At 32.6% G+C, this 22,633-nt stretch overlaps 1 protein-coding gene across 1 annotated transcript in view; it reads right to left on the bottom strand.

The window, feature by feature from the left end:
- Positions 1-22,633, bottom strand: part of Pcdh11x (protocadherin 11 X-linked) — a 937,510-nt gene that overhangs the window by 673,319 nt on the left and 241,558 nt on the right. The window lies entirely within an intron of this gene.

The following is a 22,633-nucleotide window of genomic DNA, read 5'->3' as shown; positions in this document are numbered from 1 at the left end:
AGTAAAATACACCATACTAGGTTTTAGAATCAATACCTGTGATGAGATCACAGTTCTCACAAATGGGCCACACTTCTATCCATCTGATTCTATGAGTTTCTCTGAGTCCATTTTCTGGTAGAACTAGCATTAGTATTATTCTCCAAATAAAAACTATGAAGATATTATTTATTATAAAGTCTATTCTTTTAAAATACATGAATTTTGGAGAAAAAAATATTTTTTCTTATGAGTCTGTATTATTTAGTAGCATTTAGGAAACAATCCCAAGTATTTTTTTTTAATGTGACCTCTATCCAAAGATATTGTTCTGATTGAACTTTTATGAAAAACTTAGTTGCTTTCAAAAATGATAAGTGTGTACATGGTAGAATAGTTTGACATACAGAGAAGTGTGGCACATATAAATCCAATTTGTCATGATAAAAGAAATCTATATGAAGACGTATAATAACCAAGATTCCAGCAGTCAGCACCAGATCAGAAGATTAAAATGAATTAGAGAAAAGAAATAAATTGCCTATGTAAAAGCCCATCAGAACCACAGAAGACTGCTCAACACAAATCTATAAGTCAAAGAGAGCTTGGAGTGAAGTATTTCAAGCCCTAAAAAAAAAAAAACAAACCTTCCAACCCAGACTGCTCTCTGCTACAAAACTGTCTTTCAATATTGAAAGAGAAATGGTACTTCCATGACAAAGAACAACTGAAGAAATTAATGACTACCAAGCTAGCTCTACAAATATTCTGAAGGATATTTTAGGAAAAAGTAATGAAGACAAAAATTCTAAGAACATCAATAAAAGAAGCCACCAGGCAAGACAAGCATTTAAACAGAGGAGAATGACAAGAAACTAACAGCAAGAAAATAGTATGACAAAGATAAGCCAATATATACCAGTTACAACTATCAATGTAAATGGGCTCAGTTCACCAATAAAAAGAAACAGACTGATAGAGTGGATCAAGAAACAAGGTCCAAAAACATGCTGAATAATAAGAAACACATTTCATTAAAAAGAAATCCATACACTGAAATTCAAAGGATGAAAAACAATAATCAATGAAACAGGAATAAAACAGAGGTAAGTATTCTATTTGCAGACAAAGTGGATTTCAAACCAAGATTGATCAAGAGAAACAAAGAAGGTCACTACATTCTTGTTAAGGTAACAATACAAGAAGACAAATATATATACAGCAAACACCAGCACAGTCAAATGCATAAAAAATATTAATGAGTATAAAAATCAAATATGCACAAATATAATTGTAATTGGAGACTTCATTACTCCACTTTCAAACATATACAGATCAACTAGAGAGAAAAGCAACAAAGGAGTATAGAAACTGGGACAAACTTTTGTACACGTAGACTTGATTTGTGTCTACAGAGTGTTCTAACCCAGAATACCAGAACACATTCTTCTCAGGTGCACAAAGGTTGTTCCCCAAAAAACTACATACTGGCTCTTAGGTCATACTTTACTGCAAAGGAATTGAAATTATTCCATTCATATTAACGAACCATAGTGCAATGACATTGGATATCATAGGTGAGAGAAACTACAGAAACTTCATAAACACATAGAAATTATCTAACATTCTCCTGCAAAACCAATGCATCACAGATGAATTTAAAGTAGTTTCAGCAACTCAGCCATCATGCCAATATAACATATAAAACACTAATATTTATAATATATAAAGAAATAAAAGTTCACATTGTCAGATTTCAAGACCCAATACAAAAATATGCACCTGAAATTACTGTACAATTATCAGATGAAGAAATTGAAAAGGGAAATAAATAGATGAAAAAATGTTTGGTATCATTGATGACTGAAAAGTTTTAAATTAAAATAACACTGAGATTTCATTTCACTCCTATTCTCAAGAAATCAACCAATAACAAATGCTATTCTCAAGAAATCAACTAATAACAAATGCTATTTAAATAATGGCTATTCTCAAGAATGGCTATTCTCAAGAAATCAACCAATAACAAATGGTTGGCTATTCTCAAGAAATCAACCAATGGCTATTCTCAAGAAATGGCTATTCTCAAGAAATCAACCAATAACAAATGCTGACACGACTGTGCAAGTAAAGGAACACTTGTCCACTCTTGGTGGTAGCGTAGACTGGTGCAACCACTGTGGAAATCATCGTGGAGGTTTCACAAAAAAAAACTAAAAGTAGAGGTTCCATTTAACCAAGCTATTCTCCTTATTGGTATCTTCCAGGAAGAATTAAAAGCATCATATCACAGTGATGTATGGACACTCATGTTTATATCAGCAGTTTTAAATAGCTAAATCTTGAAAACAGCCCAAATACCCATCAACTGATGAATGGATAAAGAAGATATGGTCTATACAATGGAGTACTCCTCTGTGGCTTTAAAATCAAATACTACTCTTCCATAAAGAAGGGTGAACATGAGGTATTTCTAGGTAAATAGATGAACCTTCAGACCACACTCTTAAGTGAAATAAATTGGACACACATGTGTAAATATAGTGTGAGAAACTGAAAAGTTGAATAAGGTAAAAAATGTACAACAGATATTTTGGAATAGGAAGAAAAATTTCAAGTGGGAATATGAACTAGGGAAGGGGAGAGGGAAAGGAAGGAAAGGAAAATATAAAAATATAGAAGGAAAACTGGAAAAAAATCTTTTGTACATGAGGAAGAAAGTGGGGCTGAAAGGAAAGGGACTGAGAAATAAAGAAGCATCAATATACATTTTACACAAGTATAAATTCCCTATGATTAATTTTATCATTAGGAATATCTAAAATATACCAATAAAATTAATTTTAAAAATTATCCAAAAATTGAACTACTTAAAATCAAAAATCAAGTCAAGACTTGGGGAAGAGAAATGAACAGAGTCTTCACAGAGGAAGAAAAAGCAATTGGTCAGTTAAAATATGAAAAATGTTCAACATCTCTAGGCATCTGAGAAATGCAAAGTGAACCACCACTGAGATTCTATCTTACCCCAGAAACAATGGCAATTATTAGGGAGTTACACAATAAAAAATGCCTTCGTGGCTGTGGTGAAAAAGGAACCCTTGTACATTGTTGATGGTAGTGCAAACTAGAGCAACCACTATGGAAATCAGCATGGAGATTTCTCTAAGAACTGAAATTAGCAATTCCCTATGACCTAGTGTTCCCACTGCCTGTTATCTCCCCCAAAGAGCTCAATTCATCATACTACAGCAATACATGCATACTAATGTTTATAGCAGCACAACTTATTATGGCAAGTCTTAGAAGCAGGATGTACACTCATTAACAGATAATTGGATAAAAAAACATGTTAATGCTATATAATTGAATACTACTGAGCTATAAAGGATTACACATTTGAGATATTTGTAGGAAAATAGTAAATATAATATTAAGGGAAGTAAACCAGAAACACAAGATTAAGGACTTTATGATATCTCATTTAAGTGAGTTAAAGTAAAAAGAAAATAATAAAGAAAGAATAGAAGGATTAAGGAGACAGATCTCTTGCAATAGGGAATTGGTCCAAAGGAACAAGCATTAGGAATGAGGAAGTGGAGAAGAGGAAATGAGAAGAATATAGATTGCGATGTACAGGAATATAATAACCCAAATGAACATAAACACGGCAAGCTATAACGTGAGCTAAGACAAATAATATCAACAATTATGAGAATGCAATATGGGAACTGGAAGAGGAAAGGGGAGGTGGAAGGAAGGGGATTTTAAATAATGAGATAAGCTGTAATATGTACATGTAACCACTCCTCTAGATGATTGTGAATGGCATAAATTGGAAAGAAATACTAATAAAGTTTTAAAAAATTTAAATCACTTCAATAATGTTACTTCTGAAATGATAAGAATAAAATAAATATAGTATTTACTTAAAGAATAGTGCAAACTTTAAGTATCAAACATGAAAATTCATAATAGTCATTAATAATGATTTAGCAGAAAATTCCAAATACTAACGGTAAGTAATTAGTTCCAACATACAATAATAAGATTCACTGAAGAAGAAAATACAAAAGGAAAATATAACAACTAAAGAATGTACAAATAATTGAAGCTATATACTGAAATATCTTACTAATTGTTCATAGTATCAACTCAATATAATTAAACCAAGCATATTATTTTAAAAATTTGTAAAAGTGTTTTTCCTGTTTTACTTTATTTTAAAGAGAAGAAGAAGAATATTGAAAATAAAATAAAACAATTTTAAATCAGGGAATAAGACAGTAAAAATAATTAATACATTGCATAGTGTTCTCTTCATACATAGTAATTACTCAGAGTAAAAGAGGTAGTTGTGAAATAAAGTCCAGACAATATTAGCACAAATCTATCTTTTCAATGAACTAAGAGAAGCTAGCTGTGTTTATATCTTAACTACCTAGTGTATATACACATTTTTTCCTTTCCTCTTTCTTCCTTTCCCCTTTCTCCCATCAGTTTCTCTTTTCTTTTGAACAGTTTCTTCCCAGTTCATAATATCTATTGTACATTTTGGATGTTTTTTTATTGTTCAGTTTCTCACACTGGTGAGACAATGAGATGTTTACACATGTTGGTCTGATTTCTTTCACTTAAGAGTATGGTTTCAAGTGGAATTCATTTGCATACAAAAGTCACGAGTTTATCCGTCATGGCAGAGTAGTACTACTTTATATAAAAAAAAAAAACACATTGTTTTTGTCCATCCCTCAGTTGATGGACATTTAGGTTGTTTCCAAGAGTTAGCTTATACAGATACTCCTGCTCTAAACAAAAGTGTGCTATGATGTTTTTAATTCTTCTGGGAGGATATTAAGAAGGGGAATAGCTGGGTGGAGTTGGACTACTAATCCTAGCTTTTTAAGGAATAACCACACTGATTTCCATAGGAGTTGTACCAGTCTACTCTCAACAGTGGAGAAGAGTTCGTTTTTCTACACAGCTCCTCTAGCATATCTTATTGGTAGGTTTGCGATGATTGTCATTTTTTTCTGGAGTTGGAATCTCAGTGTTATTTTAATTTGTATCATTGGAATGACCAGTGATGCTGAACATTTTTTTCATATGTTTATTTGCCATTAGAATTTCATCATCTGAGGAGTATGTATTTATCTCAGGTGCCCATTTTTGGGTTGAGTCTTTGAATTTAAGAGTACTAATCTTTTGCAACTGTTTGTATATTTTAGATAAATGCTTTGTTTGAGAGACAACTGGCCATTTTTCCCACTCTGTGGGTTGTCTTTTCACCCTGTAGGTGATTTCTTTTCTTGTGAAAAGTTTTTAATAAGATGAAATCCCATTTGTTGATTCTTTGTAATATTTCCCATGCATTCTTGGTTTGTTCATGAAGTCTCTGCCTATAAACGATTACTACATATTTTTGCTTCCAGTAGATTTAGCGTTTCTCCCTGACTTGCCTTTGTCACCTAGGATTACATTTTATCATAGGTCTTTTCTGGTTCCAAGTGAGTTTTAGGAATGTTTTCTCTAGTTCTTGAGGTATGCTAATGGTACTTTGATCAGGATTGCTTTAAATCTGTATAATAGTTTTAGGAGTAGGGCCATTTTCACTATGTAATTTCTTCCTATCCATGAGCAGGAGATACCTTTTAATTTTCAGGTATTCTCTTTGGTCTCCTTTTTCAAAGTACTCTAATTTTCAGATCTTTTACTTCTTTTGATAGAATGATTGCTAAGTATTTCATTATTTGGATGCAATTGTAAAGGGTGTGGTTCCCCTAATTTTTCTCTGTGTGAGTTTTTGGATTGTGTACCGGAATGGTATTGGTTTTTGAGAGTTGACTTTTATCCAGCTGCACTACTAAATTTGGTTATTAAATCTATAATTATTTTTTGAAAAAAATTGTAAAATTATTGATACAGAGGCAGGGAAAGTGAATCCTTCCAATATCTAAGAGTAAGTTATTTACTAGAAAATGAAACATATACACATAAGACTTTTCAGTATTGTCTATACCAGAAGAAATGCAAAGTCTGAGTCATTTTTAATCCAGAAAAATTCACTTGCCATTTTAAAGAGACAACATATCAATCAGAAAAAGTTAGAAATACTTTTAATGAACTTTGAAAATTCCTTTCAAGAATGAGTTTTAGAAGACCACAATGACCTGAAAGAGATGAAAAATAAACATCAATACTAAGCAATAAACATATAATACTTAGATGAACACTAAATTAGTATTGATTTTAAGTCTTGTATAAGTACAGTTACAAGATCAAAATAGATATAGTGCATATATTTTTAAAAGGGTGAACATTGAAGGGACACAGACAAAAATATTTTCAAACTTTAAAATGATTCTTTTTGTTGTATTAACTTATGTGTTGTAGTTATCTTAATATTATTAAGGATGTAATATGGGATAAAGAAAACAACCATGAATTTTTCTGATTTTTTTCACACCTGCTGTCCTAGATAACTCCAATTATATAGATGAAAACAGAAAATGAAGATATAAGACATAAGATATTATATTTTCCAAAATCTTGGCTGGGGATGTTGCTCAGTGGTAGTGCTCTTGCTTAGTGTACTCAAGGTTCTGGCATTGATCCTGAGTGCCACACACCCAAAAAACTTTTAGCTTTCCATGTGAATTGAAGGATCAATTGGAGTGAATATATGAAGTATTTTATCTTGAATTTTCTATCTATCTATCTCTCCCAACACATTTGATATTTCCTTTTATTGAAAAGACTTATGAACAATTACCTGTTCTGTAGCAATGACTATTCATAGAACCCAGATCATTATTTGAAACCATCACTGCCCACCAGAAGAAAAGAAGCATTTTGGAAATGAACAAAAATTTCAACCATATGTAAAAGAAAAATTCAAAATATCCTTAGATCATCTTCTGTGGAGAAGGGCATTCTTCGATAAGAAAACACTGAGGACACATAATGATTTGTTTATTGTTACAAAAAATGAACTGAAACCTTTCACCTCAAGATAAGAGTGTATTTGAGTTGCAGGAGATCCCTATTTTTTAGTCTTGCCATGCATTGTAAAAGTTAATGGGAAGTAAGGACTGTGATTGTAGTGGATTGATAACTGGTGGCTAACGTATAAGCCCCAGCTGAACTGAGTGAGTGTGGTGCTGGGTGTAGGAGGCCCACCAGGGGACTGTCACCAGCAGCATAAGAGGCAGCATTGGAGAAGGATAATGCTTTCATTACTAAAACATTTGGTATCAGCCCATTTGTACTAGCTACACCCTTGGTTCTCACTCAATAAAAGATGACTGAGATTGGTAATCGGGGCTGCAGTTCGAGAGGCTGTAAGCCCCCCGATCCCAGACCTTTGTCTTTCTTGTTTTTCTTATCTCTTACTTTTTCTTATCATCGGCGGGCACCTCGTTCTCCAGACCTGTCACTATAGATAGAACGACAGTCTTGTCTTATAAGATAGCAGGGAGGGCCGGGAATGTAGCTCAGTGGCATAAGCACTTGCATGGCAAGCCTGAGGTCATGAGTTTGATTCCGGGTACCAAAAAAAAAAAAAAAAAAGATAGCAGGGAGCCTGTCAGTATCTAGTGTCTCAGCAATAGGCACCAGGAGCCAACTTGAACAGCTTATCACTGGACAACAATTGGGTAATCTTAGTTTCAATAGGGATTAGAATTATAATGCATTAAAACACAGCAGAATGCCCAAATCTATAAACTTGTAATATGAAAGTATTTAACTTAGAATGTCTTTAAGGCTGACAAAATCAGTTCATTTTTATCAAAAATGACAGAGGGAGAGAACTAGGAATTTACCATGTTTTTATATGAATTGTATCACCATGTAATTAAACAGTAAAAAAGGTAAACATTTGTTTGTAAAAGTGTTCCATAACATACCATGTCATTAAGTACTAGTATGTTAATGTATCTGGGTGGTTACTTAATAAATATTACATAATAATTACTTCAATCCAGCCCAACTATACAAAAATATGGCCACACTAAAACACACTTTAGTGTAGTAGAGAGTCTAAACTTTCACTTTTATCAGACTGTAACAAAGATTCTCACTTTTTTCCTCCCAGGACATTAGAAAAGGCTCTGTGGAGAGAAGTAATGAGTCCTGCTTACTCTTCCCAGTCAGAGAAATGACAGTGGATATCAAGTGGAGAACAAGGACTCTCACTCTTACTCTCAATCCAGTAATAACAAGGAACTCGATCTCATTTGGCAGCAACAGAGGCAAAGTAGGATATCCAGATTTTACCCCCTACCCACACGCAAAGATAGAAGTAATTAGGTACCACTCTTCTTCCCCACTGGGATAGATGGTGTCAGAGAAGACCTATTTAAATGTAAATTTAGTCAGCACAGCACTATAGTGAAGTCACCCCCTTAAAGTGCTTATGGAGGCTACCTAGGAAGCACAAATTATGCAACTCTACCCCTCCCTTCTAGGGTGATATTAACAGAGGTCTAGCAAGATGAAGACTTTTCTCCCCCTGGGAGTTAATAGAATTGAGACTTCTACCACCATCTGGAAGTAACAATACAATGCTCATTTTCCTACTGGAGTGGTCAGAAGCATCCTGCTGAAGCGTAAAATTTGAATGAAACCCAGAATTCTATTATCTAATACTCAAAATATCCGAATTTCAATTGAGAATTGCCCATCATACGAAGAAGCAGGAAAATATCCACTTTAATGAAAAACAAACAAAAAAAATCTCAGGGACCAATACCAGAATGAGAGTTGTTAAAATTTCCTGAAAAATATTTCAATACAGTTATGATAAAAGTCCTCCAATGAAGAAGGATAAATTTGTGCCATTTATAGGATACACCTTGACACTATAATATTAAGGAAAATAAATCAGACACATAAGCATAAATATTGCATGATCTCTCATATCAGAAATTCAAAATATATATATAAAGAGAAAAATAAAGGATAATAGGAAACAGATAGATTTTTGCAAATGGAAAGGGGACAATAGATAGAGTGAGAAAGAGGGGGCAAAGATGATGAAAATCAGAGCTGAGATGTTAATATACATGTAACTATGCCCTAAAATAAATGTAATAATTGTGTAATGAAAGTGTACTAATAAAAATGAATATTGTTTAAAAAGATATCGAACATGGTTGTTCTTATGTCTTCTATTTCTATGCTGAAAGAAACTGTCAATGAGTCTTTGGTTGATCAGTATTCTATTTCTATATCTTTTTTTTTGAGAAGCCACTTTGAAGATATCAATATGTAATACAACCACCATTGTTAATTCCCTACCACTTTGTTTGTAACTCTGTATTGTCTGTACTGTTCTTTTGATATATTGTAAAAATGTTGTCTGTTAATGTTTTCCTCCTTTTATTTTTAAAATAAAAAAAATTGAATAAATAGGGAATGTCTAGTATATTATAATGTTAAATTTATGGGGACAAAAAAATGATGTGTTCTTAACTTACAAGAAATCATTCCTTAAGCAATCACAGACTCATTCAGAAGAAATGAATAAGTAGAATGTCGTTGGAGATCTCTACAGGTACAGAATGTCTCAGCAAAAAGTAGAAGATATAAAACATATCAAATGAATCATTTGGAACGGAAACCACAATAAAAAAATTGGTACAATAACCACAATAAAAAAAAATTTGGTACAATAACCACAATAAAAAATGAATGAATCATTTTCACAGTATAATGGAAAGCAAAGATTCAAAGAATGTTTGGGGAAAAAGAATTATGGAACTTGAACACAGATCAAATTTCCCTATTTGAGAAAGCAGACTACATAAAATTAACAAAGTTTTACAGATTTGTAGAACTATAAAAAAAAATCTAATGTTCCTGGCATCACAGTTTTGGTGAAGCCATGTGTTGAAAAGGTATGTGATGAAATAATGGCTGAAAATTGTCCAAAAAATACATTAAAGCTAAATATACAAATTGTAAACTATTTTAAATACAGTTAAATCTATTTGCTTTGCAAAATCTCATATGCATTATTTTGGTAAGGATTTGCAAGGGAATCGATTTAATACAGGACACATAATTTATAGGAATATTTTATAATATTCTCTCAAAAAGTCAAGTGCAAGGTTGCAAGAGATTTGCCCATGAACTAAAGACACAAAGTATCCAGCTGAGGGCCTGGGTCCCAAGGCAGTGTCCTGCACAATTCCAGCTCAAGGCCTAGAGCCCACAACAATGTCTCATGTAAGTCTGTATCAAGGGTATGCACTGGAAAGGCCCAAATGTCACTGGTGGAAGCTACTAAGTTTGCACCAGTGGGATTAAGGACCTGTGCCCCCAGGTTGAAGGATTTTAACTGGAGGGAGAAAGTGATATTCAAGGTAAGGACCAGAGCTTCCCCCAAAAGTACCACAGCCATTCAAGTGATGGTGAGGACCTGAGCTCCTTACACAATTAGAACAGCTGAGTTCATTCAGGAAAACCAAGGTGACAAACTTCTCCAGGAGTATCAACAACATACCATCTCCCCCTCCAGTCTTTTTTTATGCTATTGGCAACAGTCCTCAGGTGGGCCTTCTACACCCAGCACCACACTAATTCAGTTCAGCTGGGTAATGCAAGGTGCCCATTAGTTAATTCACTACATGTACCATGAAATCAGAATTTTATTAATTGGTGAGATATGCAAACCTTTTTTATAATTGCCATTAGGGGTCACAAAACCAAGTTCTACAAAGAGTACATTTACAGTCTACATTATTCCTGAGTCTTTTCTCTTCCTCAGTTTCTCTTTCTCTTCCTCAGTTTCTCTTTCTCTCTGTCTCAATTTTGGGAAATTAATTTGAAGCTTTTTTATTTAAGATGTATAAACAACATTGAAATCAGGAAGAATGGAATTTCTTGAGGGATCTTAACATCAGGGCAGGCTTCCTCCTTCTGTGTGGGTCACTGTGCTTGTCACTGAGACACAATACCCAATGCCTGAAACTAAAAGGAAGAGAGGTTTATTTCAGCTCACAGTTTCAAAAGAGTCAAACCATGGTCAGCTGGCTCAAATGCGGAATGAATATTTCAGAGGCATATAACAGGAGAAACTTCTCGTAATATGGCAGCCAGAAAGAAGAGAGCAAGGGAGATGAGGAGAGAGATATAGCCTTTCAGGTCACACATTTAGTGAGCCACAACTTCCAACCAGGTCTTGCTTCCTAACAGCACATTCACCTACTGAACTCACTAGTTCATTAATCCACTGATGAGTACAATGCCGCTGTGATCCAATGACTATCTAAAACCATAAGCACTGAACACATGAGGCCTCTGGGGGACATTCTAGGTCTAAACCATAATATTTTGTATTGAACACAGTCTCATTAGGCCCTGTGTAATTTGAAAAATTACCTATCTCCTTGTAGTGGCTTTATGGACAATGAATGTGGTGGTGACTCTGAGTGTACAGATTAATATATGGAAAAACAAAACCTAATTCAGGGTTTTTTGAGCTAAGTGGTCCCCTGTGAAAGAGCTCCATATTTAAATTCAAAAAGTCCAACTATGGGCCCTTTTAATAGGGGGTATTGTTTCCTTATGTATTATGACTGTTCTCTTTGAAGAACCACAACAGATTGTTTAATTTCTAGATCTACATGGCGCCATAAATTAGAATAGGCTGGATGCTATACCAAAATGTGTAGAACTAGTGTTCAGTGAGTGTGTTATATGTAAACCAGCACCACTGGCCAGAGGGTGTTGATCAATATTCTTTTCTTGGGCTTTGAATTCAGTTACCCAAATTAAGTGTATAATGCACCATAACATTAGTGGTCAGTTTGAAGTGCTTAAGGAAAAATGCCTTAGAAAATGGTAAGAAACAGGAAAGCCTCCACTGTTTATACTTACAAATGTTTATTATTCTTTGAAGTTCTTCAAAGGTCCAAATGCAATGTCAGCAAATTGGTAACTATTATTAAGTGCTTCCTATGGTTTTTGGCACTATGCAATATGTGACAAATGCTGATATAATCATAAAATTCATTTACATATATTGACTGATTAGCAAAGACTACAAAAATAAAAATCATAGCAAGTACTCCTAAGATATTCAAAATATAGTCATATATTGGAATAAGCATATAAATTACAGTATATGATAAGAACTATGAACAAGAAACAAAAAAATTGCCATGGGAACATAAAGGCTATGATTTTCTCCGCCTCTAAGACTAACTATAGATAGAAAATATTCACATATGAGACTGGAAATATCCCTCAACAGATTCATGTTAACATGCATGATCATATTTTTATATTCTACAAGAAATACATGACATTAAAAAATCAGACATTGTCCTCTCTCAACCAATGTATTTTAAGACACTTACCTCAGATGTCAATATAAAAGATATTTTCTTATTGCAAAGTACACTAAGTAAGGACTTTGGTAAAGACAAATTACCAAAATGATTAAATATTCTAATTTTAAAATAAAGTTCAAGGAGTTCAGACATACTTGCAAATCTTACTTCTACTTTGAAGCAATATTCTTTCTGACAGGAATTCCAACTGTTTGAAAAGCAACCACAGTTTATTACTGTTTACCCAAATACAAACACCAACATTTCCTGCTGTCTTACTCATTTTGGATATGTTTTTGTATGTTAGAGTTAAAATTAAAATTTGCTTAATATATTATCTACTTTTGTGTGTTATTTTAATACTTTAGCCTACTTCGTAAAAAACTGTATAATTGTGTCTATAACCCATGCTAACAAATTGAGTGCTTTAATGAATGTCTCTTATGCTTTCAACATTTATCATACAAATTAAGGTGATTTAAAAGAAATCGATCAAATCTTATTTTCATATTTTACTTATTTTTCAATCCCTAGAAATACTCTCCTCATTTTTCACTTATATTCCTGCTACTCCTTTGTTTTGCTTTAAAATTTAACATTGTCCTGATTAAAGTTGAAGTTGGTTCATGCTGATTTCTTACCCCCATTGCAATGGTGTATTACTGAATAAAACATGTCTTTTATCACGTTCAAAATAATAATATGGCAATGGAAAATGACTCAATTTGAAAACAAAAATTAATGAAAGAGTATATTATGCTGGATATTTTACTGAAGTAAATATGTTGCTTAGCTGCAAATAAATTTTATATATTTATTCTCTGATATTTAATACAGAGATACTAGGAGATCCACTAGGAGATTCACATGATTCTAAATCATGTGAATTCATTTGAAAAACAGAGGTACAAAGATAAAACAGTAGGATGTTCTAATTTAAATTTGTTATAAGTACCTTCTTTTGTGCAGACTAAAAAAATTGTTAAATCTCTAAGCAGTTACTTTAATCAAATGCTGCCTAATTTCTGATTACTTGAACACAGAATCAGCTTCACTGTTTGGCCTACTTGAGAATTATTGATTCCTTCTACATAGCAAATACATTTCCATGAGATGCATATTATATTTATCGCAAACAATATGATTACTGAATGTAAATTGATTATTACTGTTTATAGTTATTTGTATGAGAGAGAAGTGCATTACAAAATTTTGGAGAAAAGAAAGATTAAAACAACCTATACCTCAGCAACCAAATAAGTGCAAAATATATTAACATTAGATATTGCTATTACACATGTTTTGAGATACATTAACTCAACAACTTCTAGTAGAGAGGTTTGAAAGGACTTCAACATTCAGAGAAAAGGGCAAACTACATGCAGGGAAAAGTAGATAAAATAGAGGATGCAAAGAGAGAATGAAAAAGAGAGAAAGCAAAAGAGGGAAAGAATAATATAGGAGGAGAGAAAATAACAACCTTCACACAGAACGGTAATCTAATTTATAACCATATTTCTTTCTCATATATTATTGCTACCCTCAAAAAGTGTGCTATCAGCTGAATTCTATTCCAAGAGATTTGTCTGTGTTTTGAGATTTTAAATTCTAATAAGGAATTGGCTTTGATATCTTCCAAGCTCATAAATTAAGCCACAACAAAATAACCATTATACCAAGGGAGATGCAAAGATGAATAAAACATTGATTTCTTCCCAAGAGAAATTATATTTTCTACTGTGAATTTTTTGAGGTGTATGAAGTTTTATAGAAGCTTTCAATTCTTAAATTTTATTGAAACATTACCTAATTAATTCTTCAAATGTTTATTAAGTTGATGAAGTTCACACAAATGATGACCAAAGTGAATTATTGGCTGTGTAGTATAATATTTTATTTCACTATATAATATTCAATAGTGAATACAGAATGATTTAATAGTTATAAAATTGGCTTTTTAAGATGCAAAAGTTACACTTATTGGTAGTATATGTTTTAAGTATTTAGTTTTTTTCTTCATGTATCTTGTAGTATTTTATTTCTGATGTTTGAAAGTTTAGTATAAGCAAGATATTAAGTCTTTTACTTTTTCAACATAAAATGTTAAATATTCATAGTGGATACTATGAATAATTTATCATAAAATCTTATAAACTTTAAATCATGCTAACCTGAACTTTAACATAAATAATTACTACATTAAAGTGTATAAATATTTGTTCATTGTTATCTAGGTAAAAGGTAAACAAGTTAACTCTAATAATAACTACTCCAATTCAATGTTATTTGATTAAGGGCTCATATCCCTAGTATATTATAGGTGCAGACATGATTAAGTTTAAATTCTTCTATATGAAGATGTTATTCTAGACTATGCGAATGAGTCCAACTTGATCACATGAATGTTTAAAAGAGGAAAACCTTTCTTAGATGCAGTCAAAGAATGTTGTGAGGAAGAGGATGAGAAAAATGTTAAGTTGATGTTTTGAGAACAGAGGAAGAGAACATTAGGTTAAACAGATGTGTAGCCTCTAGCCCCTGGGAAATGTAGAGGAATGGATTCTCTCCTATAGCCTCTGGAAAAGAATATTATACTATTGCCACCATGATTTTAGTTCACTGAGCTCTGTATTTAACTTTTAACCTTCAAAGCTATAATACATTTTTTTCTTTTTAATCACTAATTTTGGAAGCTTTTTTTTTTTTTTTTTTTGGTTTTTCTCCGGCACCGGGAACCGAACTCACGACCTTGCGCTTGCCAGGTAGGCGCTTTGCCGCTGAGCTAAATCCCCGGCCCCTAATCACTAATTTTGTAATAACCTCTTATAGCAGCAGTAGAAAACCAATGCAAATATGTGTCATTCATTGTTGTATATGGATACTAACAGTCAATGAAATGCATAAAGATTGAATTTTTAAATGATTGATTCATACATAATTTAATTTAGATGCACTCATGATTCAATTAATTTAAATACATATTAATTTTATTCTCCTAAAATAATTTAAATTCTTAGGTATTTACTTTTTTGGCAAGCATATTTTAAAATGACATCCAAGGGAAAACTGACAGTTGCTATGAAAGGAACTTTTAGCTAACTGGTTTATTTCTTTTTTACCTAATTCCATGAAATATAAGTTTAAGAAGAGATTGAAGTTAACTGTGCTGAAAAAGCTTATTTGAGACCATAACTGAAATAAATAGATTGCAAAGACTTTAGTCAGATAAGATACTGGGAAAGAAGGCTTTGCTGTCCTCACTATGGTGGTATATATCCCTATGGGAAGCTGAATAACAACTGTATTTCATAAAACTCTTCCCTGCTAGAATTATGCTTCTTTGACAGACAAGTCTGGCTCTTAAATAAATACGTATCTTAAAAAGACAAAATTCTGTGTTTTCACTTAACTTAGTATTTATTTTAATTTCTTATTCTGAATTAAATGAAATTTTCCTACAACATAGATCTAAAACTAAATGTAGATATTTTGATAGTTTTTTTAAAGCGTTCAATGTCTTTCTGAAATAGTAACCACATATAAATTTACAAGGCAAAAAAGTCAAAAGGGTTATATTTTAAAAAGGGAGTTCAGACAAAAACAAACCAATCAAAAATCTCAGAGAAATCCTCATTTCTTTTGAATATGGCAATATATTTTGAAGAATGCAAATACAGGAAAAATAAATGTATGCATATTTTTCTTTGCAGAAGAAAAATTAAAATTTTAAGGGTAAAATGTCATAGATTTTCAGTATGGCAAATAGTAACCTGAAATGTAGCAGATATCTAGTGTGCCAAAATAGAAAACTTGAAAACTCTGCTGCTAAAAAACTTAAAGAAATACTAGAAAAAGGCAACAATCTTTTGAAGTGTTTTACACAGATCACAGAAAATAAAAGAAATTCTGAGAGAAATAAAACTAAAAATACATTTGACATCTAGACTGCTCTGGTGGCATTGTTAGAGGAGAAACGATTTATATGTTCCTATACCAAAAGGCTTGTCACTAGCTTACTTGTCACATGCAAACAAGATGCATAAAGCTAAGTCTGAAGTTCACCTGAGGTGAGTTGTCAAAAATGAGAATACTTAAGCAAAGCCAAAACATTGGAAAAATTATACATAGTTTGATTTTTAAAAAAATAATTCATCTGGGCTGAAGTTGTGGTTCAGTGATAAAGTGCTTACGTAGCATGTAGGAGGTCTTTGGTTTGATACCTAACACTGAAAAAGTAAATACTCTTCTGAACAGTAAGATTCCAGAGAACAGTGTCATATCTTACTATGGCCTCTTTGTGGGAAAAGTCTTTCCGTATAAAGAATTATAAAAGCATATTTGTATTTTAAAACTTTGTGGTTTGAATTTATGCTACTCACGCAGACTAGAAATGCTCAAACAAAAAAATAGAATAAAAAGTGATTGATAGCAAGTAGTACTTTTGATTTACCTATCAGTATTGAATTCAAAACTTTTTTAGAATAATACATAACCATCAGTCTCAGAAAATAGAATTTTTACAGATAAGTTATCTCTGAAGATTAGTCCAAAATTCAAAATTTGCAATGAAGAGTCATAAACCTCCCAAAATAACCCTGTTGTTATCTTTATTTTTCTTGTTGTTTTAGAAATCTTCAAATAGATGAGTGTACTTAAAGAAACAATTGTAACAGAATAAAAATAAGTAAAGGACATTATCACAAAACTCTGCACATATTTTAGTCACTAAGCTAATGAAAATGAACACATACATAACTAATGAAATAAAAATCTAACAGAAATTTCCTCCAACAGTGAAAATATCTAGACAGATACAATTCTAATCAACAAAACAATATTAATTCTTTTAAATAGAGTTATATAGTGAAAAATGGAGGAGTCATGTCACATAGATTTTACCCTATTTTTGAATTTTCCTTAGTTTTTTTACACTCAAGATTAAAGAAATTTATTGACTGAAAGAAGTTTAGATTTATATTTTGTAGTTAAAAGATAAAAATAACTTCCATATGAAGTGTTGAATAATCAATTAAAATAACTTTCAAGATTCAACTTAACGAATTTGCATGTAAATTTAAACACTAACAAGTGCAATGAAAGCACAGTGTGGCAAGAGGGACCAAGCAGCATCCCAGCCAGGTGCAGCACATGCAGCGGGCAAGACAAAAGAGTCTGGAAATGGCCAATGCAACAGTGAAAAATCAAAGCACATGAGAACCAGGGTACCAGCAAGACCAGGTCATGCTCAGGCATGGGGGCAGACACAGAGAATGGGAAGGATCAGCAAAAACAGGCCAGACACCAGCAGGGGTAGACATGCATGACCAGTGAGACCAGACCCTGGCCAGGCTTTACACATAGCCCCTCGGTGAAATAAGCAATGGAAAAGTCTGAAGCACCAGTGATATGCCAGCAGTTGGTAAGTCAGGTGAACCAGCCTTGTGCTCAGGCACAAAGACACAAGGAGTAGAAGTGGCTGGGGCTTCCATTCAATATAAAAGGACTCCTGAGAAGTCCAACAACAGAAGACCAGTCCTAGAATCCATAGTCAGAGGCCAAAATGAGTTCTGTACCCAGCTCAAATTCTATAGCAAACCTGGTTGGAGTACACAGCACATTTCTGGGATCTGACATGTACACTGTCACACAATTGTGAATATCATAAGGATTTTACTGTTCTATTTTCCTTTGCTTGTCTCACTGGTTTTCCATTTTCAGTCCAGCTGGGTTGTTTTATTTTGTTTCGCTTTGTTTTGTTTGTGGTTATCTTTGTTTTGTTACTGCGTTAATCTTTTCTCTTTTCTTGTTTTCTTTCTTTTCCTTTTTTCCTTTTTTTCCATTGTGTAGGTTTCTTACCTTTTTTTTTTGTTTGTTTGTTTTCTTGTACTTGTCTAATTTCTCTCCTGAACTACCTCTTGAATTAGTGGTATATTCAAGTGAGAAAACATCGTCTTTTTTAAGTGATTCATTTCAGTTCTTCACTTCTCTTTCATTCAATGTCTTCTGTTTCCTTCAATTTCACAAAACTTGAGTGATCATCCTTTGCCATCCAGCCTTGCTTCTACTCTGTTTCATCTTATGCATCTAGCTGTCTTGTACCATTTCCCTATCAACACCACCCCTACTCCTGGAACTGGGCAAAATCACTCGAGTAAAGAAAAATATCATTGCATACAAGTTGATGTTAGATCTTGTTATATCTTCTTATGTATAGATTTGTTATATAACCATAGAAACTGCTTCTATGGTTAAAAATTTCAGGTTAATAGTTACCACAGTTTGTCAGTACCTGGACTGCAACTGATGCTATTGTTAATGCTAACTCTAATGTTTAGCCAGGATGTGATACATGTTATAATCGGTTTTCACCCTTACATGATAATTCTGTGATTGTAGGGGGTCATAATCATCACAATAGTCCAGTACTCAAGGAATGGGTACTGAGCAAAATAGCATCTTTTCCTCCATAACAAATTTAGAAGGTAGGTTCTTGACACAGTTATAAAGAACCACTTATATTTAGAAGACATCCTTCAAAAATAAATCTAGGGAAGCCTTGATTCTAATGATAAAGCTATCTACCATAAAAAATTTGCAAACAGCAACATAGAGAACATAATAAAATAAAGCAATAGAAAATTGGAAAATGTCAAGATACAGAAGTAAAATGCAACACCAAAGCCCCAGCCCAACCAGGAAGAGACCAAAACATAATAAAATAGAGGAAATCAGGAGTCAAGATGGAACTTTATGAAATGATAGCACCAGAAGTTAAAAAAAAAAAAAGTGGAAAAGTTTACAGAAAAAAATAATTCCTCCGGTACAAAAAAAAAACCAGAATTTTTTTTAAAAGAAGATTTTAGTAAAATGATGGAAACCATAAATGCTCAACATAGGAAAGATATGGAATCCATGGAACAGACTTGAGCAGATACTGATGAGCTTAAAAACTCTGTTGAAAGTATACTCAAAAGACTGAGTGAGGGCAAGGATGGAATATCAGATCTAGAAGACAGGAATACGGCTAATGATCATGAAAAGAAAGATATATTTAAAAAATAGGACTATGAAAAATCAATCCAACAGGTGCAAGATGAAGCAAAGAAGAACTACATAAGATCGATTTGGTCAGTGAGCAAGCTGGAGACAGTGCAAATATTTACAAAACATAAATAAAGAAATTAACAGACAGATAAGTGAAACACATAGGACTCCTAACAGGTATGACCATAATAAATCCTCACGAGGCATATAATAATCAAAATTCCAGAAATTCAGCACAAGAACAAAATATTAACATCAGTTAGAGAAAAGGAACAAACCACCTATGAAAGAAAGCCCATCAGAATCACAGCAGACTTCTCAATACAAACATTCAAATCAAGGAGAACTTGGAGTGAGATATTTCAAGTCCTAAAAGAACACATTCTCCAACCTAGACTGATTTACCCTGGAAAACTATCTTTCAAAATTGATGAAAAAATACCTGAGGGAATTTATGACCACCAAACTAACTTTAGAATGCTCTAAAAATATATGAGAAAGAGAAAATGGAGAACACAGGCACAAGATTACAATGAAAGAAGTTAGCAGGTAGGGCAAGACATTAATTAAACAGACAGTAAAAGGAAGGAAGCAATGTAAAAAATAATGTGAGAAAGTTATGCAATGCATATCTATTAGAAGCATCAATGTAAATGATCTCAATTTACCAATCAAAGAAACAGACTGGCAGAATGGATCAAGAAGCCAGATCAAAAACTCTGCCATATTCAAGGAATACATTTAACTCAAAAAGTATTTCATACACTGAAAATCAAAGGACAGAAAAAAATTTTCCATGCCACACTATCCAAGAAAAAGCAAAGGTAACTATTCTTTCTTCAGAAAAAGTAAACTCCAAGACAAGACTGATCAAACAACACAAACAAGGTCATTTTATACTTGTAAAGGGTATACTCCAAGAAGAGATAACAATCAAAGATATATATGCATGAAACACTATTTCATGCAACTACATAAAACAAATATGAGTGGACATGTAAAATCAAATAAGCACTAACACAATCATAATGGGGACTTTAATAACTGATTTTGACAATTAGTTCAACTGGACAAAAAATTAATAATGACATATTAGAATTGAAATAAACCTGTGAACAGACAGACTTTGTGGATGTCTACAGAATGAGTGTTCCATCCCACAATATCAGAGTACACAATCTTCTCAACTACAAATAAGATGTTCTAGAAAATAGACAACATATTAGAACATAGAACGTACTTAAGTAAATGCAGATGAATTGACATTATCCCAAACAAATTTTCTGACCATGGTGCAATTAAATTGAAAACCAATGGCAAAAAAACCCAGAAAATGATATAAACACATGGAAATTAAACAATAACCTCATGAAAAAAACCAATGAATTACAGAAAAAGTTACAGAAGAAATTAAATGTTATTTACAATTAAATGAACATGCTGATACCACATACCAGAGAATATCAAGCTCAATGAAAGCAGTCCTATGAGGAAAATTTATAGCATTAAATCCTCATATCAGGAAAACGTAAGGAGCTCCAATAAATAACTTAATGTTGAACCTCAAAGTCCTAGAAAAGGAACAACAAATCAAATAAAAATCTCATATGAGAGGGAAACTTATAAAGATCATAGGAGAAATAAATGTAATTGAGACTAAGAAAAAAAAAGAATCAATGAAATGAAGATTTTGTTCTATGAAAGATTAAATAAAATTGATAAACCCCTAGCCAACCTTATCAAAAAGAGGAAGAAAAAGACTCAAATTTAAGTAATTTTGAGTGAAAAGATGGATAGCAACATGAATCCTGTGGAAATCTAGAAAATAATCAATACCTTCTTCAGGAAACTGTCCTTTAATAAAATGGAAAACAGAAGAAATTGACACATTTCTAAACATATATGAGTTACCAAACTGAATCAAGAGAATATGAAGACTAAATAACCAGATATCAGTTAATAAAGTTAAACATAAAACTTAAAACATACCAACAAACAAAGTCTCAGACCCTGAGGGATTCACTGTCAAATTCTAAAAGAAATTTAGAGAATATTTAGTTCCAGTAATGCTGAAACCCATTACTGAAATGGAAAGAGAATCAATACTTCAAAAGTATTTTTTGAAAGCAAGTATTACCCTGATACCAAAACAAGGAAAGTATCCAAGCAAAAAAGGAATCTACATGCCAAACTCCCTAATGAACATATATGCAAACATCCTCAATTAGATAGTGCCAATAGAATGTAGCCAATCATCAAGAAGATTGTACATCACAACCAAGTAAGATTCATTCCAGGGGTGGAAGGATGGTTCAACGTATGCAAATCAACAAAGGAAGTGCCTCATATTAACAGAACCAAAGACAAAAATCATGTGTTCATCTTAGTAGATAAAGAAAAATCATTTGACAAAGTCCAACACCCATTCATAATAAAAAAAACACTACAGAAAATTGGAATAGATGGTCTTTACAGTAATCTGATAAAAACCATGTGTGTCAATCCAACAGTTAACATCATACTATATAATCAAAAACTGAAGCCTTCACTCTAAAATTAGGAACAAGCAGGAATTCCACTACCATGATTCCTACTTAATATAGTTCTGGAAGCATTAGCCAGAGCAATTAGACAAGAGAAAGCAATGAAAGGAATAAAGATAGGGAAAGAAGGAGTTAAAATATCATTACTTGATGGTGATACGATTCACTACACAGAAGACCCCCAAACCTCCACCAAAAGTCTTACATATTTAATAATCAAATTCAATAATGCAGCAGAATATAAAGTCAAAATGCAAAACTCAATAAATTTCCTGTACACAAACAACAAATTAACTAAGAGAGAAATGAGGGAAAACATACTCTTCACAATACCACCCAAAAAATGAAAAAATTAGAAATTAATCTAACAAAGGAAAAAAGATTTGTACATTGAAAATTAGAGTACTCTTAAAATGGGGATTGAAGAGAATATCAAAAAATGGAAAGATATCCCTGCTCATGGACACAAAGGACCAACATAGTGGAAATGGCCATATGCTCAAAATTGTTACATAGATTGAATACAATTCTGATGAAAATATCATTAGCATACCTCATTGAACTAGAGAAAACATTCCTAAAATTCATGTGGAAATGGAAGAGAACTAGAATAGCAATCACAATTCTGGGCAACAAAGGTAAGTCAAGGGGCATCACAATCCCTAACTTGAAATTGCACTATAATTCTATTGGGAAAATATCAGTATGGTACTGGCTAAAAAAAAAAAA

The sequence above is a fragment of the Chinchilla lanigera genome, unplaced genomic scaffold, assembly GCF_000276665.1.
Source record: "Chinchilla lanigera isolate Chin_1 unplaced genomic scaffold, ChiLan1.0 scaffold00124, whole genome shotgun sequence".
In the NCBI taxonomy this organism is placed as follows: Eukaryota; Metazoa; Chordata; class Mammalia; order Rodentia; family Chinchillidae; genus Chinchilla; species Chinchilla lanigera.
The sequence above is the reverse complement of the archived record's forward strand: the minus strand, read 5'-3'. Positions and strand labels throughout refer to the sequence as shown.